At 31.9% G+C, this 7,299-nt stretch overlaps 1 long non-coding RNA gene across 1 annotated transcript; it reads right to left on the bottom strand.

Annotated features, from left to right (window-relative positions):
* Positions 1 to 2,752: 2,752 nt before the first annotated feature.
* LOC120210601 lies at positions 2,753 to 3,099 on the bottom strand. Its single transcript, XR_005524519.1, has 2 exons — positions 3,054 to 3,099; positions 2,753 to 2,976 (listed from the first exon to the last, which is right to left on the bottom strand). It is a non-coding gene; the product is annotated as an uncharacterized LOC120210601 (long non-coding RNA).
* Positions 3,100 to 7,299: the final 4,200 nt, after the last annotated feature.

Here is a 7,299-nt window from a genome sequence, read left to right as displayed (position 1 = left end):
ATTTCTAAAATTGAGACTCCCGAACTCCAAGTGTCTGAGACATTTCTGTAAGGACCACATCAACTTGTGTCACCTGTAGTGACCATACGTTGACATTTTTTACTATATACTTTGTGAATAAATTGTTAATGACCATTTTAATTAGGGACGTAAATGAGAAGAGATAGATTGTGATTGAGTTATTTGAAATTAATTTAGTGAAAGTTTGATAGATATTCGATATGAATAGACTTGACTTCGGAGAGGATCTTAAACTCTCTACATATAGTTATCATGATCTTATGTCTGAAATTAACATTAAAAGTAAGTATATAAATTCTCATGTAAGATTGAAGAGAGGATCTCGAACTCTCTTTCTTTGGGACTCACATTATTTATCTTTTGCTTACACACCACTCTTCATAAAACAACCGTATGTGACTCTTCGTCTAAACTTTAAAGGGAGATTGTTCACAGCCGTCACAACCCATATCTTACCATCAATAATTGGTGAGGTGAGGGTGAATTCATTTCTCGACCGGAAAAATAAGTCAAAATGAACCAACACGAACAAAATAATCAACTCAATTTTTCTTCTTATTCTCAAAATCCCGTTGAGGTGCTCGATTTTTACGTTCAGCAACACTCAACCGTGAACGATCGAGACTACTATTAGGCTTACCGATGTGCCTAAGACCAGACCGGTCAGTTGTAACAGCAGCTCGTGTACTCTCACGACCAAAACGCCATGCAAGTTCAAAACTTGCAGAACGAGCTGTGAAGTATTCAAGCGTAATTTCAAGCTTCTCGTGTGATTTAATTGTAGTTGCAACAATAAAGTCAACAATAGAAAGAGTTGATCAAAAAAATATTAAATGTTAAATTACACAGTCTTATGAAAAAAAAAAACATCAGTCTTAGACAGCTTAAATCTTGTTTACAGCTCAAAACTTGGAAGCACAGAATTATGACGGACACATGATTTTATATTAGGGGACGGATTAAAATATGAAATTCAAAATATTTTTTTTCCAAAACATGAAAAAATGAAGTATGAAATGTCTAATTTCAATACATTTTTTTCTTGTTACCAAAACATGTTAGTAGCACATGAAATTTAAAATATCCAAGTCTATTATACTTTATGCAATACCAATTGTTGTATTTTAGTGCATGTGTATAAAGTTATCCAAAAATGTTACGCATTTAAAAAATTGATATCAATTGTTAGAGAGATGTCATTTACAATAAGGGTCTGTTTGTTTGGTTGTAATTGGTTTTCTGGAAAACCAATTCCAGAAAACCAATTACGTTGTTTGGATGCTGCATTGTAAAATGTTTTAAGCTATTTGGTTAGTTTTCCTGAAAACAATTTACGAAATCTGTTTTTTTTTGTAAAAATGTATATATTTTTATATTTTTCTTGTTATTTACATTTTAATTTTTTTAAGTTATTTTATAAAATTGTATTGGCTCAAAAAGGCAATTGCGTACCTTAGCACTGTAGAATCTACTTCTTTATAATCCGTGATGTATCTTTGAAGTCATTAGCATGCTAATTGCTTTATCAGCCGTCACCGTAAGGGATCATTTTGGTTGTGTTTTTATTGCCATTTCATTAGTTAAATATCTAGCAAATAATACCAGCTGCAATGTGATTAGTGAATGATGTATTGAGTTGCATTTGTTACTTTTTCCTTTGGAAGATGAAATTGAAATGCCATAAATTTTAGATGTCACTGTTTTGTTGTTATAAACTTCAAAGTTTCAATACGGTCATGCTAAATCACTTAAAACTTTTTCTTTAAGTGAGGCTTGAAAATAAGGATTTATTATATAATCAAACAACGTCACCATCTGACTAATTGGACATTATTGCATCATCTGTATAAAGAAAGGGTTCGTTGTAAAGATACACATCTTTGTTGTGTCTTCTGCATCAAACCTTGGGTTCCTTTTCCTATTTGATATATTACTTGGACTTAGGGAGTAGTGCAGATACTACATTTGTAAGTATCTCGCATGGTAAATTGAGGAGAGTGAGATCTACATATCGTCTGTCGGATATTTATTTGGCCAACAGAATACTTACGTAAAATGAAGAGTCATCTTAATTGGGTGGAAAACTTGTCTTTTTTCTGTTTATGGTCATTTTGTTCCTGAATTTTAGTGGTACATTGGCACTGGCTTATAGAAAGCTTGAGGTGTCTGAGTAATCTGCTTGGAACAATGAATTTCAAAAGGCAAAAACTTCTATTGGATCCGATAGAGACATAATGCTCGAAAAGGTGACAGAGATGATGGAGAAAATTTTGATTACAAACATTAAGATAACGATATTATACAACCATAATAATACAAAGATATTGTCTAATTCATAATTAGTGCTACAACACATCAAACCGACATATGATTAAAGTCTAATAATAGTACTACAACACATTAAAGTTTAAATACTGTCTAAGTCATAAATAGTAGTACTCCACATTAAAAGTTCACATCCTAACTTTGAGGAAACTTTTGAAGCCAAAGTTTCTTATGTTTTGATTTTTTTTCTAAGAAAGCTTTGGCCTCCAACTCATTTTTCGCCAAAAAATCAAACACCTCACAAAGAAATTCGTCATCAAAGCCTTCTTTCTCCATCGACATAACTTCTTCATACAGATGTGGTGTCTGATCCTCTGTAAATTTTTTTAGTGCTTCTGCAATCTCACCAAGTTTCTCACTTACCAATTTAATATGATCATCCTCGACATTGTCTTGGACATTCTTCCTTTTGCGTTTTGATGTACCAGATGAAGATAATTTTGTTTTTTCCTCATCGATATCTTGAGTGTCGATATTTAACGGCATTGAACCTTCATTAACATCATCCAACTCTATATCAGCAAAGGTTCTAGCAAAACTCCCTGTTGTCATATCTTGACCAACAACAAGAGCCATCTCATCATAAAAATCAATTTTTTTGTTCAAATATGGTCCATATTTTGGGTGTGCCTGTTAAATATTATACACAGATAGCATAAAAAGTAAAATTCAAATATCATTTATTAAAATAAGTATATAAAGATTACCGTCACTATAACATCATATGTCACTTCGTCGCAAGTTATCATTCTCAGGTTCTCGTCCCACCCTAATTCACTTTCTTCACGAATTGTACATATGGTTTTCCATGTATTTTTTATTGTCCTCAAATGATTTTCCACGTGTTTGGTGGCACATTGGACTTGAAATTTTTCGGAAATAGTTGTAGCAACTCGATTTATAGAAACTTCTCTAAATGTATTAGATGGCTTATTACCTTTTTGTGTCTCCTCTGCAAGTATTTCGAGAAATAGACGTTCCATTGGTTTTGTCCACTTAAAATGTTTTGATGTGCTCATTTCTACATTAATAATCATAAAAAGTAAGTAATTAGACTACTAACAAACATAAATTATCCAACAATTATGTAACAGTTTGCAATATCAACCCTCAAATATACACCAAGCACCTAATACATAAGACACCAAGCAATCAACTCCCAAGCATATGTAAATGTCCAAAAAAACATAAAACATAACATTTATAACAAACTTTAAAATAATAATGTCAACATCCAACAAATTATATATTCAATGTCTAACAATCTAAAAACATTTTCAATTTCAATATCCAACAAACTAAAAACAACAATATCCAACATACGTAACAAAGAAATACTGAACAAAATGTTCTAAATAAAATTAAATGTTTCTATGTAGTTTTATCTTTCACAATCTCGATTCACGTGACGTTCATGACTTATTTGCTTTCTAAATTTTAGTCTGTGAATCCAAAGAGCCCCAAAAGCCAATGCTGAAACAGCGACTCCCACTATTGTTTTATGAATAGAATTACGTTCCATCTACAAAAAAATATTGAACATAATATTTATGAATTTGTGAACTTTATAATAAATTATAACCACAATTGTTTTATGAATAGAATTATGTTCAATATTATGTATAATATTTTTATTTGTTCAAAACAAGCTGGAAAATCAAAATCAGTTATGTGCAACCTGCAGGATACCCAAGAGTAACTAAAAGAAACCTCAAAGGTTAATTCGACTGTAAGTTGGGCCGATTATTGCACCACCATATGGGTGGAATTCAATCCTGCAACTTGCATTCAAACTTGGCTAATTTCAATTGTTGGACTCATCTAGGCTACATGTCTAATAATCGCTTCATATTCCAACATGTGTCCAATTTTTATGAATATTTAATAATTTTAAGACAAAGTTGAACAAATTAATTAAATTTTGATTAGAAACTTGAAGATATCTTCAGAATAAACTTGATATACTACATGTCAAAACTTGATAAAAGATCCTATTTCATAAGTTCAATTCTAAACAATTTTATTTTTCAATTTTATTTCTCAATTTTATTTCATAAGTATTAAGCTTTTACCTAAAGCTAAAGTTCATATTACGTATGAGCTTTTACCTAAAGCTAAAGTTCATATTACGTTTAAGCTTTTACCTAAAGCTAAAGTTCATATTACGTTTAAGCTTTTACCTAAGCTAAAGTGGATGTAATTTATGTCGATATACTATTAAGAATTTATGTCATAAAGATATACGATGAACATGTTAATATGAGGTTTATTGTTTGTGGATCACCACGCCTATTGGTAGTTTCAAGTTTTTCCTTTGTTCAAAAAATAACATATGCTACTAATATTTTGTTCATCCTGTTTTATATTGGTTATTACTGTATGGCCTGCAGGACGCATCCCTATTAGGATCTTTGGAAGATGGACTTAATGGCCTCTTGAGCATAGAAGTAAGTTCATAGAAGTGCTTTTTTTCCTCCTTGGATGTATATCTTTAGTTTACCTATTTCAACTTATATGTTTATTTCCACTATCATCTTTTGAACGTCAGAATATGAGAGATTAAACCAGTTATTGCTGTATCTAGATTTGGGTAGTCAGTTGATGAGTTTTAATGCCAAATACAGGACATCACAAGATCTTATATTCCTTTTTTTTTTTTAAAACAGTTTCACATCTCCATTATCTCATCCTAAATGTTCCAAATGATAGTTTTATTATAATTTAGTTAATCTAAAGCTAAAGTTCATATTACGTTTAAGCTTTTACCTAGGCTAAAGTGGATGTAATTTATGTCGATATACTATTAAGAATTTATGTCATATATCATATATTGAAAAATGCACCTTGTTTCCCTTTTTTTATCAATGATATGCCAGGTTTAATGATCGATCCTCGTAATGGAGAAAATTTTAACCAAATGTGCAGGTGGACTCCAGTAAGAATAACCTATCAGAAATATTACAATTAATAAGATAAGAACGTCATATAACAGAAATATTAATCGATGAGAACAAATTGACAATACGAAATATTAATCGATGAGAACAAATTGAGAATACAAAATATTAATTTTTGCGAAAAATCCTGATAACATCAACTTAGCATAAAATCCAGTGATTCAAAATGACAAGAACATCGTTCTCGTTAGTTCTAAACTCAAAAGCCACTTAACATTGTGTTATTCTATTAGTCAGAGTATAAAACCAAAATCAAAAGCCGAGAGTTAGTAATTATATGTGTGTGTGTGTGTGTTTCAGTTAGTTCCTACCATGTTATGCTTGATTCTAACACGTTGCACTGTCTTTGTTTTTTCCGAAAAGAAATTGTTCATGGAGAGCTAATTTCTATTTAATATTCCTATTGTAGGATTAGCTGGCATACTTTTAAAAGAACTTAAGGATGTTCTCACTCAATTGGGGCTTCGAAGCAGGGGAAGAAGCAGGTCAATTGAATGTTTAGATTATGGACTGTATTTTAATCCTCTTGTTCGAAATGTCTATGTGGAGTCTTCTTATTTCTCCATGTTCATTGTTTGTGGTGTTTTCCTATCGTTTTCTAATTTCTCTTTATGTGGCTACTAATTATTATAAATTTTAATGGTGTTTGATGAGATCACACTATTTTTTACCATCATGTGACATTGGTTCTCATAGTGCTAGTATTTAGCTGTTGATATGCTTGTTTCTTTAACTCAATCACAGTCAATATTGCATATTGTTTTTGGCTTTAGTTCTCAGTAGGACCTTGTATCACTCGGTTTGTTTTTGTTTTGTGGGGGGGGAGGGGGTTGTACTGGTCTGTGGGATGTGATCAAGGAAAATAATTATGGAACTCGTTACATTGTTGAGAGAGGTTACAAACTACAGTTCAAGCACAAGATGAAACCAGCAAAACTAGGGCTTGGTAAAAAAGGAAAAAAAACATCTCCAAGAGTTGTCATGTCAGACTATATAAATCGGCTACCATGGCCAAAGCCCATGAAAGCTAGACATCGAACTTACTTTGAACAGCCAAAAGCAAAACCACAACTACGATGACTAGAGATTTTCAATCCGCCATTGAAGAATAGGAAAAAAGACCCAACCAGCACTGAACGTACCCATAAACATAATAGAATTAACATAAACACAGAACTTACAAGTCGGCGATAACAACCGGACTCCGCTTTGCGAGCGAGAAGAATCCGACGAATGGTAATATGGAAATGGTAATCTGGAAAAGTTGAGTTCGACCTCCTAAATGGTAATCTGGAAAGCATATGGACAGCAAACAACGAAAAAGACAGAAAATTCATAAGCAGGAAACTATCACCACATTCAGAGGGAAAATGGCAGTGCGATTGGTACATTTTAAAGAGATTTACCCTTGGAAATCAAAGAGAAAAGCAAAAGGGCAGGAAGAACATTAGGGATTCGAAATATTACCTTGGAATCCTAGAGCTCCTCCCTTGATTTTGCTGGAAAAATCTGTTGATTTTGTTGTTGGTGAGAAGGAAGATAGTGATAGTTGATCGGAGAATGAAGAAGATCAAAGGCAAAGAAAAATGGGAGGCAGGTTTGTAAAATGAATTCCCGATTTTTCCATGGTAAGTTGTTTTACGGGCAAAAGGAGTTTATTTTACGTTGACTGTAATTGGTTTTACATTGACCATAAGCTTTTACGGGAACCAAACACGAGAATTGATGGAAAACCAATTCCCATAATTGGTTTTCCTGAAAACAAACAGACCCTAAATCACATACATAAACATTTAAATTAATGTCAAAAATTAAAATTTGTAAAAAAAAGCATTAAAACCTGTTTTGACCAAAATTAATTATGATGAACAAATATTTATGAAAAATCATTAAAACTTTAGAAAATGTTCATCACAACACTTTTTAACATACATGAGATAGAAAACATAAAATTGTTTAAAATCAAAATTCATGTATGCTTAAACTAAATGAGCAA

Source organism: Hibiscus syriacus, unplaced genomic scaffold (assembly GCF_006381635.1).
Source record: "Hibiscus syriacus cultivar Baekdansim isolate YM2019G1 unplaced genomic scaffold, ASM638163v2 tig00109926_pilon, whole genome shotgun sequence".
In the NCBI taxonomy this organism is placed as follows: Eukaryota; Viridiplantae; Streptophyta; class Magnoliopsida; order Malvales; family Malvaceae; genus Hibiscus; species Hibiscus syriacus.
This window is presented reverse-complemented; position numbering and strand designations above follow the sequence as displayed.